Source organism: Primulina huaijiensis, chromosome 1, assembly GCF_012295235.1.
Source record: "Primulina huaijiensis isolate GDHJ02 chromosome 1, ASM1229523v2, whole genome shotgun sequence".
NCBI lineage: Eukaryota > Viridiplantae > Streptophyta > Magnoliopsida > Lamiales > Gesneriaceae > Primulina > Primulina huaijiensis.
The window spans coordinates 15,304,886-15,332,473 of record NC_133306.1 but is presented as its reverse complement, the minus strand read 5'-3'; the positions used below and the strand labels follow the sequence as shown (position 1 = coordinate 15,332,473).

General features: G+C 38.1%; 1 pseudogene; it reads right to left on the bottom strand.

The window, feature by feature from the left end:
* Positions 1-192: 192 nt before the first annotated feature.
* Positions 193-17,158, bottom strand: LOC140981728 (chromatin modification-related protein EAF1 B-like; annotated as a pseudogene).
* Between the last annotated feature and the right edge of the window lie 10,430 nt (positions 17,159-27,588).

Here is a 27,588-nt window from a genome sequence, read left to right as displayed (position 1 = left end):
TTGAGATTTTACTTTTTACCGTAAATTTTTACTTTTTCACAACAAAAGTAACTATCTTTCTTGCGTATATCTTATTTTTTTTTCCCATATTTTATCAATCTTGAGCAATTTCTTGGGAGATCGGAAATTTAGACTACTAATTCACCATATAAACTATATTCCTAATCATAAAATATATTGAATAATTTGCAATTAATACTTGAAAGCATTAATATGCCGAGTACTCTCTTTAATGGGGGCATAATACGTATACAGAAATCGTAGCCAAAAATTTCAACTCCTCTTGCATACCATCATTTACATCAATTCATGCATGCTAACTGTTACAAATTGCTATTCCTAGTACCTTTTTTTGGGAAAGAAATTCTTACGTACTTTTCGATATAGTTACAAAGAAGAGTAGTGGAAAATCACTGATGCGATGAAAATATTGGGTTATGACTTAAAATAAAAGAATACGACAGCCTTCGGTCACAACATTGATAGCTACCCCCACCAACATCAAAATGCATGACTGTTATTTGCAGGGCAGATGAAGAATATACATATCCCCCACAATCAACAAGGAAAATGATAAGAGCCGAAAGAAAAGGCAACGAAAGAGAGTTGAGAGACTGTACACCTACCTACGTATCTTTTCCGAAGATCTAGCGCTAATTCTCGATGCATCTGAAAATATCGACACTGCCAGTCTCTCTTTCATGGTTTAGGGAGAACTATTGTGCTCGGCAAACATGGCATGCGATAATAAAACCACGAGTTCACTGAAGCAAATGTAATTCGTATTTAGTACTCTCATTAGTTGCAAGTAAAGTTAAAAGTAATTTAAAAAAAATGATGAACAGCTAAAATGAGTGATGAGATAAAATTGAAGATTGTGCTAGCAAAACGGAAATTTATTTTTAGCTTGTTGATGGTTAAGAATTTGACTTTCAGAAGGTAATGGAAACTGACTTCCTGAACCAACATCGGACCAAGGATAACCTAGGCAGAAAACTCGGTATGGAAACTACTACACAAAATGTTAATTGATATATAATTTGATTAATCAAGATGGCTCACCTGTACACTTCTGTCCCCTGAGTAAGTGGGGACCCAACATGGATAGAAACAATCAATTCTGCACCATGTCAGTTGGCTTAGCTTCATTATATCCTGGTGTCACCGGGGCTACCATACAAATTGTTCTTCACTGTTTGGTGAAGCTGTGTTTGCAGCTGAGAATGGAGCGGAAGCAGTGGTTGCTGTTGCTGTCTCTGTAGTGGGGGATGCTGTGTCTGGGCTACTGGTGGCTGATACTGCTGTACATGTGAAGGCCGCTGATGCCAATGTGCACTAACATCATGCCTAAGAGGTGGCAAGCTTGCTGATGGTCTCTGGCAAAGCCCTTGGCCAGCCCGAGGCACTGGCTCGCTTGAATTTGTGACAGCAGACACCAAGGAACTTAAATTTGTTTCTGAGTTTACAGCATTTGATTCCATTTTGGCCAGTCTATCCATCTCTGAAGGCCCGCTTGATTGGTGCTTACCAGTATCAAATTCATTTGCTTGTGGTTTAACTAATGGCTCAGAATTGATTGAGCGATTTGGTTGGGATACTCTTTGAAGAGCTGATTTAATTTGATTCACTGACTTTCGAGAGGGCAGTACCTGTTGGTGGTTTAAACCAGCCACCGCCAACGATGAAATAGATTGCTGGACAGAAGGCAAACTGGTAGGAGCAACTGCTGAAACATGACCTTAACTGTTGGTATCAGAATGATAAGTCATTTGATGCGGATGTTTTGGCGATGAGGCGGCTCTACCAGAACACTCTTTTTTCTGAGGCAGGGACTGATTAGATGACTGAGAAGACGTGTACTGCCTAGGTGGTTGCACAGAATTCTGTGTTGAACCAGTACATAAACCCTGACTTTGAACTAAAGGAGCGGCTGGTTCTCCTTTCTCCAAACACTCATTTCCCAGATTTGTTGAAAATCCATTCAACTGAGACTGGTCGATTGGGACGATTTGATGCAAAATCGGCTTCCCTCTCCCAACACCACTTAAGACCTTAGCTTGTTGTCGCAGCTGTCGCTGCTGAGGATGCTGCCTGTTAGCTAGTGAAAACTGCTGCTGCTGCCTTTGTCGTTGCTTGCTTATCTGATTGGTTAATCCAATGCCACCTGTTTGTGCATTGCCTCCACCTCCCTGAGCATGTGTGTGCTGTTTTTGTTGCTGCTGCGGCATTGAATTCGTTGAAGAAGTTGATGTCAAAGGAGAAAGAGAAACTGGTGGAGAACTCATTTCAGGCTGAACTTGGGGACTAGTTTGCACTGGAGATGATATTGGAAATTGAGGGCTCGAGTGTACATATGGGACCAAAGAATTAGATGCCACCAATTGTAGTTGTTGCGGCTGCTGCTGTAGAAGGCGCTGTCGTGTCTGCCTCTCCTTAGCCAAGTGAATTGCATAGGCTTGCTGCTGTACATTGGGTCTGGCAGATGCCTGAAAATGTGTATGAGGACTGATAACTTGAGGCTGTTGTGGAGATACTGGATGAGACTGCTGATTGTAGAGGGAGTATGATGACAATTGTGAAGAAGTCGTCTGGTTCGGAGAAGGGGAACTTAATCCACCAAACTGAGGCATTCCTTGGCTTCCTGGAGACAATTGCATTTGAATGTCAGGAACCATCATTTGCCTCTGTGAACCCTGAACCATGCCAGGCTACAAAACCAGGAAATTACATGTAAGTTATTAGCACAAAGAGATGCAACAGAGAAATCTCGGAGTGAATCAGAAGATTAAACGGCACAAAGCAAAGAAGTAAACTCTGCTGTTCAGGAATGGACGGTTAGTCATCTGGAAATATTCCAGCAACCATTGCAAAAGTGCTAGTTATGTGATGGTAAATTATTAAAAAAAAAAAAAAAGTATGATGGCTATCTCCTACACGCATAGATTAAATAAAACCCACTAAGATTGGAGAGGACAGAACCAAACAGGTATCTGCCAGTTAATTATTAGTTCTATGGTAGCATCATTCTTTCTAATGCAATCTTGCAACAGTTTAAGCTATTGTTTTAGCTCAAAGATGAAAATTTTGATGGAAGGACTACTGCATGACCATTGTGGGAACTTTTGGTTTATTTTTACTGTACAGAACAGATAAGATCTGTTATGCTGAGTTAGAATGATTCCAATAGCAACCTCGTGCCACAACTTAAATCTTTAGACTGCTAAGTACAGATACACAATAATGAGACAATTAACATCTTTAGACTGTAATTACCGATGCACAATAATGAAATAAATAACATGGTCAACCACTCAACTGAAGAACGACAGAAGGAACACCACCTTTTACTGCATTTCAGTTCAGTAACATTTTTCGTAACTACTTAAAAAATTCTAACCCTATATGTCCCAGTACCAAATATTTGCTTCATATAGGGTAAGATGAGCAAGAATTAAGAGTGGTGAACCATGAACATAGAGATGGATACTTTATCGAGATATAATGCCAATTTTATCACGGTTAATTATCGAAAATGCCGAATAACAGATATGAGTGTGCTTTCATGCACACGCAAATGAGTACACCATTTGAATTGGTAAGAAGGCTTAGATAAACATATAAAAAAATAATTTGAATGCAAACCTTCTTGCTTCAAAAGTAGAGGGATTAGGAGTTAGTAATGTGTATCTTCATTGCTTGAACATAAAAGAATACACGAACTTTGCCATTTCAGAGCCAGGAAAATTATTTACTAACGTCCAAAAATAGAAAAATGATAATTTTAACAAGGTAGAGCTGGCAGTACGAGTTTAAGGTGAAGTCCATGATTCCATCCAATGACACTTTATTGTATTAACTATTAAGTGGCTTGTACCAAAAATTTAACTAACATCAGGCAAGTGCGAAAAAGAACTGGTACGCCTTTCAAATGTACAGACAGGCACTTGAACACCATAAAAGGAAAACCAACATAAATAAATATATGATCTACCAACCAAAACTTACTCCAAATACCATTACTGAAATACTTAAGGGCGAGATTGATGTGCAGGAGAAGAAAAGGGAAATATGAGTTACTCGACAAAACATAACCATTTAGTTCCATTAGGGTGTTTTGTTTAGTGGCGGAGGTTGATATAATACACAGGTAGAAACCCAGAATCCATCACTCCAAACCAAGGGAGAGATGATAATAACATTCCAATTTTCAATCTAATGTTGGCTGTCGCATTTGGTTATTCAATATTATGATATTTCAGAAGTCCCACACCTTTTATGAGTTCTAAACTTCTGAAAAAAACCCAATTACCAGAAGAAGCGATGTTAATAAACAATACTTGATTATAAAAGGCTTACCCGCATCATGTGCAAGGGTTCACGAGGTCTCAGCAAAGAGCTTCCTTGACCAGAACCTACTACAGAATGCACATTTGCTGATGCCACGACAGGGGAGAGCATACTCCCCGAATTTAACATAGATGATGAAACAATTCCCTGGAGTCCTGGTCTAACCGTTGGCATGCTTTTATTAATGCCACTTACCATGCCCATCCCATTACCACCAGAAAGAATACGAACACGATCAGTTACTGGAAGAGTTCCTGGAGCAAACGTATTGTGTTGGGAACTGTTTCTGCCGGATATAACTTGACTATATTGTTGCATCCTCTGTTGTTCATCAATCGATATTGATGCAGATCTAGGAACCCCATATCTACTATCCCTGCAACAAAGCAATTAAAAACTCATGTCCTCCTATCAGAAATAGACTCCAAATAGAAGTTTGAGCCCTCAACAGCTAATTACCTAACAGCGGAATTAAGAGAGCCAGGTGATGATTGAAGACTATTGCAAAGCATCGTGGTTGAGGATCCATGGAAGGTAGAACTGGCACCAGATGCAGAAAGCATTGGGGCTACACTACCATGATTTGGATTAGTCAATACGCTAGAAAGTTGCCCTTGATTCCCAACAGCAAGCATATCTGGTCCAACTACGGTAGCATCATAGAAATCCAGAGGTCTTCAAAGACGCAACGGTGCAGTATAACAAGAGAGAGAGAGAGGGTTCAATTAGCACGATATAACACAAACAATCCAACCTAAAAATGTAACACGTCTAAATCAGTTGTAATTCTTACGTTAAGACAGGCCCTCCACTCAGGTTATTTGGATAAACTTGGGAAAGCAAAATTGCGTGAGAGCTGTGAGGTTGCTGAAGTTGTTTAGGTTCCTGGTTAAAATGCTTAAAATAAAGATGTTAGCAAAGAAGAATGGTAATCAAGGTAGATAAAAAGTAAACTGAATTAAACAAAGAATAACCAATGTTGTGAAGATTTAATTTTATTCCAATATTGTACAATTCATGTTTTCCCCACTTTCGAAACTTATTGTCTCGATCACCCAATTGTCCAGTGATAATATCCAAGTCACTGTTAGTTTGGGATCTAAAGATGAGTCTATGCATCTGGATATTCATATTTACACGAGGTATTTCATTTTGTTAAATTCAAATTTTATCTACTAGTCACATTGCAAACAAAGATTAGTTATCCATTAACAGTTTTATTCACTCAACTTTTCCATAAAATCATAACATTATTTTCCATTTCTCAAAGAATTATAAGAAACTAATTTTATCACATTCATTGTCCAAAGACGTAAAACACACTATCCAGACCATCATTTGCGAAATCTCCAAAATTCATACTCCGGAAAATTCTAAACCAAAAGTGTTAAGCCAACCAAATGATTAAGTTTGAGTTCAGATTCCACTCTTATTTGTGTTAATATTACTTGTTTGTTATATTACACATTCTATAAACTTCGAGTATACTTCTTACATGCTGATAGTCAGCATTTTCTACACAATCACTGTGCATCCTCATTATCCATCTGCTCATTCTGAATTGGGCTCGTTAGCAATAGCCATCACTCTTTTACTGCTGACCGTATCCTTGGCAGCAGGAACAGCCAAATTGCAGCATGTGCATAAATATAAAACAAACTGGTTTTGCCACCAAGTATACAGGCCATGAGACAAGACAGTCAAAGTCCTGCGAACCAAACCACAACCTATCCAAGACATAATTCTAGAAATCGATGGTACAAACACAACAATTACTGACACATAGTCCCAAATAAAACAGATTAAGGTGTCTGTATCCAAGCAAAAACTCCAACATACTGAACAGAAAAGGCTTGCAAAAAATCATAAGTAAATAGACAATACTTGACTGGAGTGCGTCCCTGAGCATTTCATAAAGTCAATAAGTATACCTGAGTCTTACGATAATGTTGTTTCCCAATCATGATGATCTTATCAAAGTGAGAGTTGAGAGTATCTTCTTCCATTGGCTCCTGCAAACGCTGAAACAATTGTCTGGCACTTCCCTATATGAAATGCAAGAGCAAAATATAGAAAACGGATGTCACATAGATGGTAAGAAAAATAGAAAATATAAGTACAAAAAAAATGTTTCAGATGCAAATTTAATATAAAAGTATATATAAGAAAATGCACACTAATTTTCATTAATTTGCATTTTACCCAAAAATAAAAGGCATTTTATTGCAGCAACAGCACTTACAATACAACATCTGAGCTATTGGTACATGATTTATATTTCTATTCAAAACGAAAATAGAAATTTTATCATTATAAGATAACTGTTTGATTTTCACCGATTATATATACAATACAAAACCCGGGAAGGTGGACAACCTATTTCTCTTGTGCCATATAAGTGACTAATATATTGTCCGCATGTTGATATTCGCTACTTTGAATTTTACCCTAAAAAAGAAAAGCAGAAGTGATCAAATTTTCACTAAAACTGAAAAAATCGACTGAACAGAAATATTCAGTTTTTTCAGTTATTTGACCAGTTTTGGTTTGAGTTCATAAAATTTCGTTTTTCAGTTTTAAGTATAAAAAACGAAAACAAATAAATATTTAAAATTCTTTTTTTTTCTTTGTATTTTACACCCAAATATGCCTTGAGATCTACACTTTAATAAACAAGTATTTAGAGTTTTGAGAATCTGTTTCCATTCCACTCATTTCCCCCCTCTTTTATCATAATATTTCTCGCTTTTCTCCTTTTTTCAATCAGAAACAAACCCAACATGCCACTTGCTAAAAAAACGAATATGCTGCTCTATGTTTAAAATTTAGTATTTTAATTAACACACTTCTTCCAAATTTTTAAAATTTTGATTGATTCTTCTAGAGATTTCAAGGGAATTTTTAAATTTAATAAGCAATTAGTAATTAGTGTTTCAAAACAACAACCAAATTTTGTGATCAATTCATATCTCGGACTGTGGAACTGAAATAAAAAGGTTTGGATATCATATTAGGCATTTGTAAAACCGAACTGTCCGATGAACAACCCTAAAGAAAAGGCATTTTATGATCCATCAGCCATTGTATTCCAAAACACAATATCAGATTTGATAATACAACAAATTAAATTTTTGTCACTTTATTAATAACTACAAGATTTTACCAATAATATCAACAATGATGTGCATTTTTAGTCTAAGCTCTTTTAGCAAGGCAAGTATAGCTATACTAGAAGAGGAAAGCATCGAAAACAAATAGTGAAGTTATGATACACATGCTCGCCAATATTGTTATCATTCGATTCATGAACCATGCTCCTTCAGTTCTCTCTTTATATCTTACACTTCATTTAGAGATATCTCCTCCCTATTGGGGGACTACATCATTGCTTGTTATATGATGCTTTATTTTTCGGTTCAACTTCAGATGAGTACATGGCCCTCCCGATGACAGATAGCATTCGGGTACGGAACGGAATATTCCTTTGTTACCTAGAATAATGGGAGGAGATACCCACCCTTTCGAGTTAGGAAAGAAGACAGATAACTCCCCTTGCTATAATTCACTCCCTAGCCGCTACTAACCTCACCCCCCAATATCCCACCCACCTAAGGGTCGCAATGGTTGGGTTTGCTAGTACCCAATAACTTATCCGTTAAGATTTTGAATGACTGATAACTGCCACAAGTCACAACCCATTTAATCCACCCCAACCCACACCTGATGTCCAAAAGGTTTGACCCATTAGATTAGTCATACCCATCAGACACTTGTATTCGTTATATTTTTCAACATCTTTTACTTCTAACCAGTACATTTATGACGAAAATTAGATAAAAAAAATTCCTAATTAATGGTTTTCTTATAACAAAATCAACACAATCAAGCTATATAGCTAGTAACTCTTGACTCGAGAGCATACTTTTTATAAAATTATCCTTCCCTGTCAATTATAGTCTAACAAATTATAAATCATCATTGTACGAATAATTACCTACAGATAAACAAAGAATTATGTAAAATTTATTAAATAAAGTTTGATATATTCTCGTACATGTTGAATGTATTGTATAGTTTCTTTAGGTACATTTACATACTTTTAAAGAATATGACTTGATATATTTGTAAAACGGGACGGGTCACCCGTTATGCAACCCAAACCCCAAATAGGGCGGGTTCGAGTCCTATCCGGACCCATTTCATCCCTAATCCAGCCCCTTTTGAGATTACTTTATAAGGGACACCAAGATGTCGCCCATTGAAAAAAAAAAAGATGTCAGCTTGTTGTTTAATCGAATTTTGGGTGTTTGGACGATCATGGTTCTCAAAATATTCATTTTTTGACTCCTACTCATCGATCATCAATTGAGGTATACATAAAGAATAGATATGGATATACACCGACCGTCAAATGCAACAAAGGCAGCAAAGTACTGTATTTTTACACAATCGAACAAGAAATAAATAGAAAATTCACCTTTGGAATGCCAGGTAATGTAGAACGATAACGTTGTGACGACCCAGAATCTTCAGCACTATCAGCCCCATCCCCACTAGTCCCATCCATCAAAATGTGATGACGTTCCTTGCATACTTTGGGTTTACGAAATATGCACTGATCAAAACAAACAAATTAATAAGATTTACTGAAAAAATGCATTTTAAAGGAACAAAAGGATACTCACTCAAACAAGATCATACAAAAATTATGAAAAACTACAAGAATGATTTGTATTTAGTTCGACTCAGATTACCTTGAAATGCAAAGTACCACTAATAGCATCACTTATAAGCTCCCAATTCGGGCCCAAATCATGTACCAGCACCACAAGTGCCTGTCAAACACAATACAAACCATTCCTATTATCATACCTCCAAACGTATGAGACAATTACAACTCATGCACAAGAAGTACCAATTTGTTTACAAATATAGCATATAAATACGATATCAACCTGATCCTCAAAAAGTGACCATGGACTTCCGGAACCTGGTTGTCCAGCAGGCATCTGATAAAAATCAAACCATAAAGTATAATAAGACGATAATAGGCAAAGAAATAGCACTCTGCAAAACATACCTTCATCGCTTTAGGTTTCCTCCCTCTATCATGTGCAACAATCACTTTAATAATATTATTTGAATTGGACATGTTACTCATCTGAGAGGCTACTGGAGAAGTAACAGACCCCCCAACTGGTAAGATATCGTCAAAAGAGCTATCATGTGGTTGCTGCATCTTCATCATCTTCATCATGGGTTGAACCAAAAAACCTTCAAAAAAGAAATATAACTACGACAAAGATTGCATGCTTGGTATGAAATACGACGACTGGCTCGATAGAGACAAACCTTTACCTTCAGCGCCATTAGATTCAAGTTGATAACTGTCTGATTCGTTTTTCCAATGAACCCTCTGAAGCTATAAAGAGAAAATTCAGTGTTTGTCTCAATTGACAAACATAAAGAGTACAATAATAATTTTTTCAAATGGAAAAAGATCCCTACAACTAAATCATAAATATGTATGCACGTTCTCATTCTTTCCCAGAGCCAGTGAATGCGATTTGATCAATTGAATGTAAATTTGTTTTAAGCAAGTGAAGAAACAGAGCATTCTGCAACAACTCTTTTAGGTATTCAAACAGGAAGTGTTGCATCCATGCGCAGCAACACAACATGAATGCCGATTTTAAGTGGTGAAATGTGTTTGCCCTTGGTTTTGCTCCTATCAATCATCCTAAATTCAAGATTATTTCCCTAATTATTTAGCAGAATAAAAAATGAAGTATACAGATTCCACCATAGCAATCTAAGTTTGTCCAAAGTGTGATTTAAGTCTTCTTTTTAGTGATGCAAATTGATACGCCTACTCATTTTGAAAACTAGATTCAACCTGCCATCTTTGGGTGTTGGGCATTAAGTCAATAATATGACAAGCTCAGAACCACAGTTTTTGAAAGTAAACCCAATCACCTACCAGATGCTTTGATCTCTTCTTAGATTTTGTTGATACTTCTGCAGTGTCCAATGGTAATTGCTTTCCAAACTCCCCACCCAACTTAGATTCCAAACTATTTGGAACAAGTGATACACCATGCAGGGTACTGTGATCATCATGAAATGAACTGGTATCACCACTTGAAGCTTCTGTTTTATTCGGTTGCAACATACATCCAGATGTTCCTGCACTAAAAGGGCTCATAACTCTCCTGTAAGCAGTTCGCACACGTTTTGTGGGTATTGAAACATTAAGACTGCTGCAAGGCCTTTTCACCATTAAAGAAGATGACTGCCTCAGAACTTTATTATCAGTATACCGTACTGCCAATAGACTGGAATCTACATCAAAAGATCGAGCACCATAAGCATGTGTCAATTGTTTCCGCTTGTTTTGGCAAAATCTTGCAGGCTTAATATTATCACAGGCCACTGCCATGTCATATGTACTCATTTCCTCCTCGTCATCCTCGTACATATTTTCTTGAAATGTAAAGTCTACAGCAAAAAAAAAAAAAAAAGCAATCTTGTTAAAACAAGTAAATATCAAAGGCAGAACTACAAAAAGCAGCTGTTATAATATATATTTACCTGCTGCAGTATCACATGCAGATGTCTCCACCTCTTCCGGTGCGCTGGCTCCAATTCTCTGAGAAAGGATACAAATAACGTGATATAATTAAACCAAAGTAAAATGCAAAACTATCAACCCATTACATTTATGTCTCATTCATCTATTTTCCTTGAAATTTAGCTTATGACAGTAAACACAGACCTTTTGGCTTGGAGGACAGAGGTAAAACAGCAGTCTTGTGTTTTCTTCCTCGAGGTAAATTGTTAATAATGTGATAGGTAACCATTTCACTCTCAGAAAAACATTATATACATTATTTAATTATTAACAAAAAGACAAAACCCATAAAAAGAGTAACACTTCATACCAATAATTTATAGCACCTTAAAATTAAACAAACCACTCTGGTTAGCACCAGACTCCAAAGTCAATAAATATCCAGACGTCTTAATAATGAACATTAAATTGAAAAACTGTGTTCAAATAAATGTTATACAAACACTCCAGTTCCTTAGAAAAGGCTAAGTAACAAACAGAAAAGTGGTCAACCCATAATCTGATGTATACAAACATAAAGGTCGTCCTTCATATATAAACTATAAAATGACAAACCTACAAAGATAGTTTCAAATCAAAGAAAGCCTTCAACCAAAATAAAATTTGACATAAAATTTCGGATTAAAATGTGCCCTAACATAGCAATGAAATTTATCCCACCTAAATTTAGCCTAAACCTTGCATTTGAATAAAATATGTTTTAAATTATCATTATGTTGACACAAAATGCTATAACTGTACATAGCATGGACCTCCGTCAAAGACATGACATTGTTATCGCCTAAGAAGTATATCATGAGCCAGTTCAATACCCTGCCCCATAAACAAAGCCCCAATAAGACAATCTCTGAAACCTTAAAATATCTGGAAAAGGAAAACCTTAACAGAGAAGGAAAGAGTAAAAAAATTGAGGCAAGAAAAAACAATGAACTATTAGGAAATCCAAGTAAGTTATAATGCACACAAACTGAGAGCTGCATTTACCTTACACTGAGCCACATGAGATTCAATTGACTTTTTGTACATCTCTATAGCCCCAGGAGGTATGGTGTAAAAAAGGTTCTCCTGAATGATGACAAAATATACTAAATAAGTAAACCAAGAAAGTACAGAGCTTTTCACAAGAACGCATGCACCGCATGATAGAACATGCAAAATTTGATGGATCGTCTGGGAAGATAGATTTGGGTGGCAGAAGGAGAGAGGAGAGGGTGAGTATCATATAAACAATGGAGGATATTTGACTTCAATCATACCTCTGTTAAATTTTCCTCCCATGACACGTCCAGGGTCCTCGAGTCAGATGTTCTATCTGGTGTTGGTGGGAATTCTGCTCGATTGTGAAAAACATTTAAGGTGTTATACTTGAGAAATCTCACTGCATAAGCCAGAACAGAAAAGGCACCAATCTTTTGACTTTGTTGATCATCAAGTTCCTTGCTTGACTCCTTCCAAATACAATAACATTGCAAATTGTCATGATCAAAACATTGAAGTTCCCTGTTCTTTACAATCACAAAATGCAGGCATATCAATGATGGCAATAAACGCTTAATTGAATTCACCCCATCTGGAATAAACGCTTAATTGAATTCACCCCATCCCCAGAGATACCTCATGCAGTACTCCTCAATAAACCTCAATTGCAAATCTTAGAGCAAAAAAATCAAAGAAATTTAACCTCTAAATAATTTCACACCTCTTGAGAGAAGGATCTTCAAATTCTACATCACTGTAGTCAGTTACCTCATAAAAAGCAAAAGAATTTCGAAAAAAAAAAACAATTTTATCAGTTATAAGATGCTAACATATCATGACACATTCTAGACAATGCTAGGAGCTTTATTGCAAACTAGAAGTCTCCAATGAAAATTAAATGACAGATTACACACAATCTGAAGTCAGAACATGGCCAAACTCTTCACCATGTTGCATGTATGTATGGGATACTTTTGACATTTATTCACATTTACTGCAGTAACAAAATTACTAATTGCTTTCAGCTTGAACATTTAAACATCATGCTGTAAATAAATCCGAACTGAAACACAATAAATCCGAAAAGAAAAAAAAGGCTTGAACCACAACCAATGGCACACAATACCAATTACCAAACGCACTAAAAACACATAATGCGTGTCATTGCATCCATTAAAAATACAGTAATGTTACCTTAACAGAATGCCAGAACCCTATAACAGCTTTCGACAGCGTATAAGCGACCTTTTTAGCCTCCATGCCAGAAATTTTTTCTTGTTTTCTCAATCGAGAACTAAAAGTAGCTCGATAACATAACTCAGATGCTGCAGCAGTTTTCCAAATACGCTCCTACATATAGATAACCAAACGAGAAGAAATAGCATATATATTTCAAATAAATAAGGATTAAAAAAGCTCCAGAAGAACCGGTGGAACTACAAAGTAAGGCTCAAAGAATATACAAAGTCAAACCTGTGCAAAATCATTTGCCATCCATGCCATTTCTTCAAGCACAAAATCCCATTTGGATTTCACATGAATCTCTACAGGAAAAGGTTCAATCAATAACTCCATGATCCTCTTCCGTTTTTCCTGTCCATTAAATTATTAATAATATTAGATATTATGCCCACCAACAAGTTACATAAAATTTTTCTTCAACCATAAACAAATGGAACAAAGCAAACAGAAAGCAAAAATATAAACCTCTATGATTTTTGCTTCTTTCAAAATCGAGTCTTCATCGTTACCACTGCCAAATTTTGGGACAGCAGGCCTTCTCCCTGATTCTGATCCATTGATCAGACTAGCTTCTCTGTCTTCACTGTTGAATTGGTTCCTTGCTTCATTTTTTAAAGTAGAACCGTTTTGATTTAGTTCTTCCTGAGGTTGGACTGCAATACCATTTTGCTGGCTTTGACAGGCAAAGATAGTCTTTTCAACAAAAAGGGCAGAACTTTCAAAATTCTCGGTCATTTTCTTTTCCGTTACAACTTCTTCGCTTTCTACAACTGCAACTCCATCACTTTCTACGACTGGGGCCACATCTAGCGTTTGATTTTTCAAGTTACCATTGGAATCAAACTTTCTCATCCTACATATTTCTTTTTCAGTTTTTCCATCAGCACAAGGGTTGTTTTGAGTGCATGGTAAATCAGAACCCATGCCATTTATGGTGCGTGACGTATTGTTATGAGAATCGTATGTAATCTCATCCCTCTCAGTTTTGCTAAAATCATTCAACTGACAGGAACTAGATTGATTCACAAAAGTAATACTTGGCTGACACTCAATCACTCCAGAAGTTATTTCTTCCATCGGCTGGATCACCTCAGGTTGTTTGGAACCAATTTTTTTAGGGGTTTCCATAGCAACTGAGAGTGATTGTTGGTTATGTTGATCAGTCAAAGGGTTACCAAAAGCCATAGTACAAGAGGCAGGATCGATTGAAACTCTTTCAACAAGGTCCTCGTCCAATTCGACGGCCTTCACATAATTAAACTCTGTATCCCTCTGACCTTCTGTCAATACCATCTTAGGATGGATATCACCTATAGGATTTACAGACTCTGAATTACAGTTAGATGTTGGATGCTGATATTTTGAATCAGCTACAAATTCTTTAATATCCCTAGGGCCATGGCAAAAAGGTAAAGAAGAGTTCAGACTGCCACATGTGGGATTTACATCCGTTGAACTGGACCTAGTTCCGTCACGACTTGTGTGAGACCTATACCGTCGTTTGTATGCTTTCCCAGCCAGGTCAAAAGCAGCTGAATCCCCAGGTTCCATGGTTTTATGACTCACATCCATCTGGAATGACTGTTCAGATGGCACAACATGGCTATTACTAAGATGCAATGAGGACCGATCACTTCCAGACACCTCGCGTTCAATGGCAAATAACATGAGATTATCAGCACTACTGGCCTCACCATGAGGTGTCCCATGTCTACCACTACTCTCTGCAGAGTCACCACGAGGCAACGCGGTACAAGCAAAGCTAACTTTTGCTTCACTACATGATGTCAAAAGAAAAAAAATACAGTAGATATGAATACTTGAATACAAAATAAACAAATACCTCAAGAATTTGATGGAAATACCTGGTTTCAAACAGATCAGGATGTTGATCTGTACATGACGTTGACTGAACACTCACTGAAGAAACATTCTCAAGCTTAAAATCTAAGGGATTTCCACCCTACAAACAAGAAGAATCAAGCATCGTAAATTGTTTGATATACGTCAAGAAAAATGAACAAAGGTAATAATATATACATTTTCAAGAAATTCCAGTTCTCTTCTCCTTTCATCGCGAAAATCACACTCTTGCCTGTTTCAAAAGAAATATTTTGAGTCCATGTCAAAAACAATAAAATCTAAAGACAGTTAAGCATTTGGCATATAGAATCCAAGCAGCATCAGCATTACCTCAGTTCTACTTGAACCTTTTGAATTGCAGTTCTTCGTGGAGACGTTTTGTTTGGAATACCAACTCCACCTTCAACAATGTCTCCCATAGAATCAAACCCAGCATTGGCTAAGCTCACAGATGTTGAAGTGAACAACATCCATACATTCCATACTTCATTAGTTTCAGATGATCCTCTCCATAAGATAAAGATCAAAAGTAACCACTGAAAAACAAAGAACATAAAAGCAATCAGAAAAGAAAAGAATTAAGAAAATATTGAAAGTAAATAACTGAACACATGCTCCATAGACTAGAAGTTCAGCAAGAGATAACCAAAGAAATGAGATATGAATATCATATTCTTGCTACTATTATAATATAGATTTGAATCTTTGATGAAGCCTAAAAATATTAATTAATCTAAAAACAGGTGAATGGAAATCAAATAGAGACGAAAATAAGTGTTAAGTTGCATTGTACCTTCCATCTTTTGTTTATGTCATTTATCAAAAGGTTCAAGTCATTTATCCATGAAATGACATTTAATTTAGTTTTACAATTTTCCAATAAAAAATCTTCACACAAGACATACAGAAAGAAACATGAGTCAACAATCACATACAAGCCTGAAATGCCAGGTGGAAATATAGAAGCCCGAGGACAGAGCCTAACACTTTGGGAGCTAAAACAAAAGAAATTAGGGAGTCAACATCCCAAGAAGCCCCAAATTCACAATGCCAAATTGTAGTGAAAATGAAAGTATATGCATAAAGGTACACAACAAATTGACAAACCTAAAGTCATAGAAAAGCCACAATAGTTCCTAAAGTCGGAGAATATGTGAAGCTAAGAAAAACAATACGTAGAGAAATATTGCATACTGCATGCATTTCCCCTTATTTGTTTTCTAACAAGTAAAAACATTGTGCCCTATCAACATTAGATCCACCAGTGTTGCACATCATTTATTGGATGATTGAACAAAAACAAGTCACTGATTGCAGAGACAGGGTTACTTTATCTGAAAATTAGAGAAATATCTACAAACATAGAAAATGTGAATACCCGGATAGAAGAAATTGATGCTTCATGAACTCAACCTAAAAAAAGCTTAAAAACCCATTCATGTTACACGATATGCCCAGACGCAGCTTGCATACTTTCGCAACTGAAAAACAATGAGAGAAACAATAATCCAAAAGCAGAACATAACATGTTGGAGGTGACCAATCATTCAGAATTCCCGCAGGAATGAAACGTTAATCATCAGCAAAATTAGCCCACATGTAGCAAGACAGCTCAACACCACAAAGCGGTTATGCAAATCAACTAAAATAAGTTAAATGAACAACATAGTCAATTCCACATCCACTCAACGAAAAAAAAGAGAGAAAAAAAGGAACATATCAATAGATAATGCCCTAAAATTTTCAGGGGTCGATGCTGACTTAAGCAGAGCTCCATATTAGAGGGCTCCGGAGGTGGGAATTTGCATATATTACCTGAATTGCAATCAACCACTAATAGATTGTAACCTAGGGCTACGATATGCAGGGCCTTTCCAAATCTTTTTTATGTACCTCAGCTCAAACCAAGGGGTAACATTTATGACCTTAAATACGCCAAATTATGAAATAAATCTCCCAAAGATACGAGAATTGGATATCTATATTTGAGCCAATGCGCGTTCGGAATACAAGTAACTAAGAAAAATGGGTGATTTCGGGTTGCTGTTCGTGCTCGATGCTGCTTCCCCTTGGCTCGCAAATTATTTTTCCGGATCTGTGGGATCATAGGGCTGGACTGGCTGATACATTGGGCTTCTCTTAACGTTCGTTTTGAGTCTTTTATTTTTCTTCATCCATGTGAAACAAATTGTTTACTATGATTTTCCTTTTAAAAATTTACTTGTATTTACCGTCAATAATTAGTCTTGTAATAAGTTACAAAATACATATAAAAACCAAAAACAACTCTACTTAACCCTACAAATTGTTCGCAACCTCTAAAATGGATCTTCCCTTGCATTTGCTCAGCTCTGAGCCATCCTCCAAGGGTTATCTTCATTCTCGGGTTCGATGAAACCTCCCGTTTTCTTATTTGGGCGAAGTAATGTGTAATGCAAAAATTTTGTAAAAGTGCGGGTGTATCAGGTGTCAAGCGACACATATTAAAAATAATAAAATAAAAAATGGATTATATCTAAACGACGTAAATTCCCGACTTGGTTGTTGGTTCTAACCTCCTCGGATTATCGATGCTAAAAAATAAACTAATTAAACAAAGGAAACGACAAAAAATCAATTCACAAATGACATGAATTACTTTTCTAATTTCGAACGACGTTGATTATATTTAAACAATGGAAATGAAAAAAACAAAGTAGAAGGACGATTATTATAACTAGAAATTTACAGAAATCCTACTTCTAACTTATAAACTTGAAATTTCATATGTAAATCTTGTTGAAACTTGAGAAAAATTGCAAAGAATATTTGCAGTAGTTGTTTGATGATTGATTATGTAGACATTTTCTCTTTCTTCCCTCTTTTGTTTTGTTCAAAATTCTCTACAATGACTGATCCTCCACTTCGATCGTGGTTGTTGGGCTTTTATTTAAATATTTTTGGCAAACAAATGCTCCTCATAGACAGTTTGGTCAAATGAGCCAATTTCTATACTTATTTGTTTCAGTCCATCACTAATTTCAGGATGAGGCACAAAGTTGAGCTTGATGGGTGGGCGGATTGGTTTTGGAAAAATGAAGCAAAGTTATCAGATCTCAACCATGAAATTCTTTCTGTAAGATCCAAAATTAAGACGACGTAATCCAACTGCATGCAAATCTAGGGAATATGAAAAATGGTTAATTAAATGATTTTAATTGCTAAATTGATTATGTGGCATGCNCGGATTGGTTTTGGAAAAATGAAGCAAAGTTATCAGATCTCAACCATGAAATTCTTTCTGTAAGATCCAAAATTAAGACGACGTAATCCAACTGCATGCAAATCTAGGGAATATGAAAAATGGTTAATTAAATGATTTTAATTGCTAAATTGATTATGTGGCATGCTTATGTGATGTTTTAGTAGTTTTTCTACTTACATGCATTAAAGTGTATTTTTAAGAGTTATTCGAGTTGCGATCGAGGAACGGAGACCGAGGGCTGAAAAATAGAAAATATTTTTATTAAATAATTATATTTAATTATTTAAAATAAAGTTGATGGTTTATGTTATTTTTGAAAATACGGAGTTTTGAGGTGAATTTATACATCGAGATGTAATTTTTATCGGCATTCGATTTTCAACGGAAATATGAACTTTTTGACAACACGGCTAATACTTTCACAAACTTTATTAAACAAAATAATTTTTAATATTTCAATTAAGCAATAATGGGTCTAATTAACCTCTTTAATGGGCCTAAGCCTTATTAGTGGTTTATTAAATATTTAAAGTTCAAGAAACTCTACCCCATGCATCATATCACACGCCCCACTGTCCTAACACCATTCAAAATTTTCTCTCAAACACAACACATGGCACACACCTCATATTGAAGGGAAAAAAATTCGGAAAAGTTGCAAGGTATTCAGCCTAGGGTTTTTTTGTCGCCGTTCTTCGTATCGTCAACGGAATTTCGTGCGTTATACACGCAAAGATAAATCTTTTTTCTCATCTATCACACCATACTATTGTTTTGAATTACTTTTGCATGGAAACATTATTCCTTATTTAATATTTTCGTTTTTATGCATTCTTATATGATTAATGTATGAATTTTTGTTCCAAAACTTGATATATGTCTGCATGAAAGGGCTGCCATAGTATAGGATCAAAGGGCCACGTTTTTACAAGAGAAAGGTGTAGTGCCCAAAATCAGTACACGTAAATTCCATGCATTTATTTAATGGTTAAGTCATTATTTAAATTTAAAAGTTATTTTTAATGATACATTATTTATTTAAATTACATTATGTTATGTGATGCACCTTAAAATATTTTTCTAGTTTCATGTTTCAGGCGATTTTTCGAGTCGGAATCGAGGAAAAGACCGATGACGATTTTTGGAAATTTAAAATGCGGTACTTTATTTTAAGTTGAGAATGGGGCGTTTTAAATAATTTATTTAATTTCAGCATTTTAAAGCCTAATTATTTATTTGGTGATTTAGGAATTTAAAACCTTTAAAATTTATCCATGTTGTGTTTTAAATTTTAATTTGGGATGTGTAGTAAATTATAGGGGGTTAATATTTCAATTAGTATTTTAATTAACACTTAATTATTCAATTAAGCACTAATTTACCCCTAATTACCTACACAACTCACACACACACACACTCACACGACACAAACACGCACACACACATATTTTCAATTCAGTTTTATTATTTTAAAGAGCAAAAACTAGGGTTCCTACTCCTAGAAGCAGCCGCCCCACTTCCCCATTAAATTCCCAGCAATTTTTGTGTGTTTTCTTCAAAGATTTTAGCGCCACGTCGTCCCGGATCAATCCTCGCGCCATCTCCGCTTCGGTATCGTCGCTACGGTATTTTTAAATATCAAAAGGCACGTATATTCTTTCATTCCTGTATCGATCTCGTCATATTATGCGTTGTGTTGATATTTATGCGTAAAAATTCATGTGTGATGAGTAGAAGTTTGAGCAATCATGTTTAGATCAATTTTGAAACGACTTTGGATCACAAATTTACGTTTTTGATGTCATTTTAAATACTGCGATTTTTCGGTCGTGATTCTGAGAAAACTTTTAACACAAAAATTGTATAACTTTTTGATGCCTTTGATTTGATATAAGATTCAAAATTTTTGGACAAAAATTGAGTGAGTTATGGCGTTTTTCGTCAAACTGCGTTTTTCAGAAAATTATGTATTGATGCGTTCTTGAAGTGTTATTGTTGCAGGCTTCGTTGGAGATCGACGGGCGATCGTTGCTGCATATAGGTATGCTTAGTATGATGTTGAGTTGGCATTTGGGTACCGGTTAGTGTCGATAGGCACTTGAATTCACTACAAGTCGTAGGAAACAATTTGATGTCAATCTCCATGTTTTGAGTTGCATTGTGTCGTAGGTTGAACACCGTTGTTTCGAGGTGTTTGTACCAATGTTGTCAATGGAGTAGCATGCTAAGATGGGTCTCGGGGTGTCGGTTCATAGTCCGTGCAACCGAGTTTAGAACGTTAAGAAATTCTTTCACAGAAAAATTCGTGGGTTTTCTCCTACCGAGGGTACACGGACCAGAGCACGGGGTCCGTGCCTTTGCTTTCTTCAAAGGGGCAATTTACATAGTGAACACGGACCCCTACCCGGACCTAGGCACGGGGTTCGTGCCTTCCCTTTTCTTCACGACACACTTCACCGCACGGACACGGACCCGGAGCCGGACCTGGGCACGGGGTCCGTGTGCTTGTCATTTTGGTTATAGTATGATTTTAGGTTTGAAGTCATGGTTTAGTACAATGATTTTACAAGGTCGAGTCATGGGAATTTTAGAACGTCCTAGGGAATTGAAAGAGCTCGTAGTAAGCATGATATTTACATCTAAGTTTGCGAGTTAAGATTTTGAATTCATGTTAGTACGTGTAGCAACGGCCCCAAACGAAGTCCAACGAATCCCTCAACGCCAAGTAAGTATGTTTACGTGCAAAAAAAAAACATTTCAAGTTTTTGAGGTATGATAAATGTCTTGTGAACAAATTATGAATGGGTTTGGAAGTCGGTGAACGTGGCCGAGGACCTCTCCACCCCGTTAAAGCATTAACGGGTTTAGATCAGGATTGGAAAGCGTTAAAGCATGAACGGGGACCAATCCATCCTTTAAAGCATGAACGGGGGATCTCATGTATGTGGCAGTGGATACGTCCCTGTCAGCCCAGTACTGTGGTTTGTCTGATCAGACCTTTATTATGTATGGGTCACTTGCTTTGAAACATTCCTCTACGCAAAATTACGAAGTTATGTACGTTCAAGTATGTTCAAGTATGCAATCATGTTTCAAGAAAAGTTTTATGTTGATGGCACGTCTATGTCTGTACGTACGTATGTTCACGTTTTAGTTATGCAAGTTCCAGTTTCATGTATGTATTCCCTATTTTAAAATTGCATGTGGTTTTGTTACGTATTATTCGTTACTTTCCAGTTTATACGTGTTGAGTCTTTAGACTCACTAGACTTGATCGATGCAGCTATGAGTATGTTGAGGAGGCTGGAGGTGGGGACCAAGGAGCTGGCTCGGACTGAGTTGAAGGCTAAACCCGAGGACCGCCATGTTTTGAAGTTTTATGCAATGATCAAAATACTCTGATTTATGTTTTGGTTATGAGATTTTAAACAAACGCTTTTAGCAAACTTTATTTGTGATCTTTGTATTACAAATATTTTGGATTAATAGCTTTTGACTGAAGGTTTACTTCTTATTTAAGAAATTTTTTTTTATTTTTTTTCCGCAAATTTTAAGTAGAAAAAGTACAGTACGTTACAGTTGGTATCAGAGCGGTGTTCTTGTAAAGGGTTATGCCTACTTCCAGTTGCAAGAAGCTCACGAAGTCACACCTCAAGTCTGTAAGTTTTCATGTTTTAAATTATGTTATGTGTTAAGCATTACGTCACGATTTCAGCATGTCCATGTTTTTAATTCAAATTACGTGCATCTTATACTATTAGTATCATGTTCATGCATATTGGGTTTACGTGTTGGGTAAATTTTTGAACAGTATGCCTCCCAGACGTATGATTAACCGCGAAGCTAGAGAGAAGAACAGAGAGCCCCGAGATGAGGAGAGGGTCACTCCTCCTCGTCCACCTCCAGATATGCAGGCGCAGATGCTTGCAGGTATGACACAGTTCTTCGCGCAGTTCGCGGGGAACCAAGCTGCAGCAGGGGGTGCAGGGGTGAGGCCCCAACCGGAGGCAGTGTACGAAAGGTTTAGGAGGATGAACCTGAAGGAGTTTTCGGGGACCACCGACCCGATGATATCGGAGGGATGGATTAAGTCCATCGAGGTGATTTTTGATTTTATGGAGCTGACAGAGGAAGATAGAGTCAGGTGTGCCACGTTCCTTTTGACCGGGGATGCCAGGCTATGGTAGGAGCGTGCGTCAGTGTCAGTGAATTTGCGAACACGGATGGTTTTAAAGAGGTCTTCTATTCCAAGTACTTCACTGAAGAAGTACGCTCCCGATTGACTAGAGAGTTCATGGCGTTGCGTCAAGGGGACAGCAGCGTTGCAGAGTTTGTTAGGAAGTTCGAAAGGGGGTGTTACTTCGTGCCCCTAATAGCTAATGATGCCCGAGAAAAGTTGAGGCATTTCATGGATGGGTTGCGGCCGATCGTGCGCCTAGATGTCCGAGTAGCTGGTCCTACTACATATGCAGTTGTCGTGTCTAGAGCATTGGCGGCAGAACAGGATCAGCGGGATATTGAGAATGATAGGCAGGGCAAGAGGCCCTATCAGGCACCGCAGCAGCAGAGACCTCCGTTCAAGAAACCTTACCAAGGGCAACCAGGGAAGAAGCCCTATCAGGGGCCACCGCAAGGCAAGGGGCCTGTTCCACAGCAGAAAGCTCCGCAGAAGCCCGGTAATTTCCCAGTGTGTCAGAAGTGCAATCGCCAACATCCGGGGTAGTGTCTGTGGGGATCAGGGAAATGCTTTAAATGTGGAGCCAGTGACCACATGTTGAAGGAGTGCCCACAATGAAAGCAGCCAACTCAGGGCAGGGTGTTCGCCATGCATGCTCAGGAGGCGAACCCAGACACTACACTGTTGACGGGAAATATCTTCATTAAGAGATTAACCACGAAGGCCCTGATAGATTCGGGAGCCACTCACTCCTTCATCTCGGAGACATTCGCCAATCATTTAGACGTCAAGTCTATAGGCCTTGACGTGAACTATTCAGTGACAGTCCCATCAAGGGAAGAACTGTTAGCTACCAGCGTGGTCAGAGATATTGATCTAGAACTGCAGGGCCAGTTGGTGTATGCTGACTTGATAGTATTGCCGATGTCAGAATTCGACATAATCTTGGGAATGGACTAGCTGACGAAGAATCGAGTCCTGATTGACTTTCAGGAGAGATCAGTTTTGGTCAGACCGATGGGAATGGAGCAGTTTCTTTTTGAGCCAGACCAATGGAGAAGCTTTCTTCGTATGATCTCCTTCATGCAGGCACGGAGACTTATTTCTAAGGGGTGTCAGGCTTTCTTGGCCAGGATTGTTTCGGCACCTTATGCGCCCACTCCATCCATATCAGATGTGCCGGTAGTCAGAGACTTCCCGGACGTCTTTCTTGACGACGTCACAGGTCTTCCACCAGATAGGGAGGTGGAGTTTTCCATTGATCTTATGCCAGGCACAGTGCCAATCTCCAAGGCACCGTACCGATTAGCTCCAGCTGAGATGCTAGAACTTAAACAGTAGATACAGGAGCTTCTTGACAAGGAGTTTATTCGCCCTAGTTTCTCTCCATGGGGCGCGCCAGTGCTTTTTGTAAAGAAGAAGGATGGGAGCATGAGGCTGTGTATCGATTACCGAGAGCTGAACAAGGTAACAATCAAGAACAAATACCCATTACCAAGGATCGAGGACTTGTTCGATCAGTTGCAGGGAGCTTCAGTGTTCTCTAAGATAGATCTTCGATCAGGGTATCATCAGCTGAAGGTTAAAGATGCAGATGTTCACAAAACAGCCTTTAGAACCCGGTATGGGCATTACGAGTTCTTAGTAATGCCATTTGGACTGACAAATGCTCCAGCAATTTTCATGGACCTCATGAACCGAGTATTCCAGCCTTATCTTGATCAATTCATCATAGTGTTTATTGACGATATCCTTATTTACTCGAAGAGCCATGAGGAGCACAGTCAACATTTGAGGACGGTTTTACAGACCTTGCAGAGTCGCAAGTTATTTGCGAAGTTCAGTAAGTGTGAATTCTGGTTGGAGAAAGTAGCATTTTTGGGGCATGTAGTATCTAGCAATGGGATTGAGGTGACCCAGCAAAGGTGACGGCCGTTAAGGAATGGGTAGAGCCAAAGAATGCATCAGAGATCCGCAGCTTTCTGGGTTTAGCCGGTTACTACAGGAAATTTATTCAGGGATTTTCGTCGATAGTAGTGCCGCTCACTTCACTGACAAAGAAGAATGCTAAATTCGTGTGGAGTGACGAGTGTCAGAAGAGCTTTGATACTTTGAAGCAAGCTCTTATTTCAGCGCCGGTGTTGGTCGTATCAAGCAAGCTCTTATTTCAGCGCAGGTGTTGGCCATGCCATCACGGCAAGGATACTTTGTGTTATACACCGATGCATCTAAGCTCGATTTAGGCGCAGTATTGATGCAGCATGGTCAGGTTATAGCTTATGCTTCCAGGCAGTTGAAAGTGCACGAGAAGAACTACCTGACTATCGATCTTGAATTAGCCGCAGTAGTCTTTGCGTTGAAGATTTGGAGACACTACTTGTATGGCGATAAATGCCAGATATTCACTGATCACAAGAGTCTCAAGTATTTCTTCACACAGAAGGAGCAGAATATGAGACAGAGGAGATGGTTGGAATTGGTAAAAGACTACGACTGCAAAATTAGCTACCATCCGGGAAAGGCTAATGTCGTCGCAGACGCCCTGAGCAGAAAAGTCGCAGCCATAGCACAGTTGTCAGTGCAGAGACCTCTTCAGTCTGAGATTCAGAAATTTGGTCTAGAGGTCTTTCCTAAGGGCAGAGCTCCAAGGCTGTCTAATCTGACAGTCAAGTCTGATTTACTAGACCGTATCAGTCAAGGACAGTCTTCAGACGAGCAGTTGCAGAAATGGAGACTGAAGAATGAAGCCAAGGGCAGTGTGCTCTACTCAATGTCAGACGGTATTGTGAGATACAGGGGAAGAATGTGGGTGCCTAACGTAGATTCGATCAGAGAAGATATCTTATCAGAGGCACATGCATCTCCGTGTTCAATCCCCCCAGGAGGTACCAAGATGTACAAAGACCTGCAGATCTTGTATTTGTGGCCAGGAATGAAGAGAGACATCCGCAGATTTGTGTCTGAATGCCTCACTTGTTGTGGGGACCCGGACGCTAAACAATTCTTAATCATCATTAGGATCAATTTACTAATCCAGTAATTTGGGTCATAAATTTTTTTTTCTTTAATTGTAGAACGTAATGGAATCAAACTCCTATACATATCAGTATGAGAGTATAAATCTGATACAACATACAAACATCTCAAACTAAGGTTCAACTACTAATGTCAAGTGTCAAAACCCTATATACATCAAAGTCCGAAGTCTCCACTCTAATCACGATCTCTCCTCATTTCCTGGACCCTGATCCTGTCCCACCTGTTGTCATGTACACATACAAACAAGACAACAGCCGGATAACTCCGGTGAGAATATAATCCCAGTATAAATCAACGAACATACGATAATATAATCAATATAAAAGCATGCAGTAAATATCAGAAATAAATGTCAAATCTGAAACATGAATCCATATAAAACTGTAAATAAACTCGTGACTCCACGTCTCAGACTAGACTCAATCCTAGTCTAGGGATCCCGGTTTCCAGATGATGGCATTCCATATCGAATATCCGTGATAGAAGAAACTCCAANCAAGATTACTCGTCTAATACCTGCTATCTATAAATCAAGAGAACAAGTACATCAATCAAATCCATGCAAATATCAATGCAATAAAGTAAAGTATGTGATTTAGGGAAACTCAAGTCTAAACCGACTCAAGTCGATCTCCCAATACCACATTGACTTATACCTTCCGTTTGTAGTCTCGGTCTGAAGCAATATCAGTTCTGAACTCAAGACTGTCTCTGTAAATCTGAAACGATATATCAAGAATCATAATATCAATATTCCATTCTCAATTCAACATTGAATCTGATTATTCTGGATGTAATTCAAAATCCACGGCATAACGGTAAAATCTCAATATCCCCGTCAATACAACATTACCAGATAACACTTACAATCCATAACCACTATCCAATACAATCTATAAGCCAGTCACAATTCAAATTTGTCCAATACCACTCAATATAATCTGAAAAATCATAACAAATCCGTAATCAATCTGTTTTTCAATCTGACTTCGATTCTATGATTTTTAACGTATCAAGAACGTCATATATGAATCCTATTCAGTTCTGACAATAGCATAATTTCAAATCATATCAAAACGTAGTAAAAATTACGTCCAGTTGTAGCCTGCGTCGATAGGAACACAATACCGAAGTCGGATTCAAAATCTAACGGACGGATCGAAATATAAAGGCGTAAGGATTTTCAACACATTCCTCTGGAGCTTCTCTCGTTTCTTTCTGAAGATTCATGAGGTGTGCATATGTATATATATATCATGCATGTTGAAGGGCAAGTGGCTCACTTCTTTGCACAACACGTCTCGCGCATATGCGCGACCCGCCTCGGCGCATATGCGCGAGACATTATGTCTCGGCGCGTTCCTTCCCGTCAGCTCGCGCATATGCGCGCCCTTCATCCGCGCATGTGCGCGATATTCTCTGGAATTCACATTTGGCTACCGAACACCTCGCGCATATGCGCGCCAACTTTTGGCGCATATGCGCCACATTCTCTGGACTCGGTATATGGCAATGCACCTCTTCGCGCATATGCGCGCCCTCAAGCCGCGCATGTGCGCGCAAAGTTATGTCCGCGCAAAAAGCTTCTCGCACAGCTCGTGCATATGCGCGCTATCTCGCCGCGCATATGCGCGAGACCTTCGGGTCTCACACCCCACTCAACTTATGTCATTCCAATTCCTTCCTTGAAGTGGTCCGTCTATCATCCGATCAATTTATAATTTAATCAATCTCAGATTACCGTGATAAAATCTCAGACATTACACTTGTCAACAGGTGAAGGCGGAACACCAGAGGCCAGCAGTGATGCTTAAGCCACTCCCTATCCCAGAGTGGAAATGGGAGAATATTACTATGGATTTTGTTATTGGGTTGCCAAGGTTAGTCAGAGGATCCAATGCCATTTGGGTTATCGTGGACCGACTCACTAAATCAGCGCACTTCTTGCTAGTGAAGACGACTTTCTCCATGACGTAGTACGCGGAGCTTTATATCAGGGAGATCGTTCGGTTGCACGGAATCCCAATTACCATAGTGTCTGACAGAGATCAGAGGTTCACATCTTCA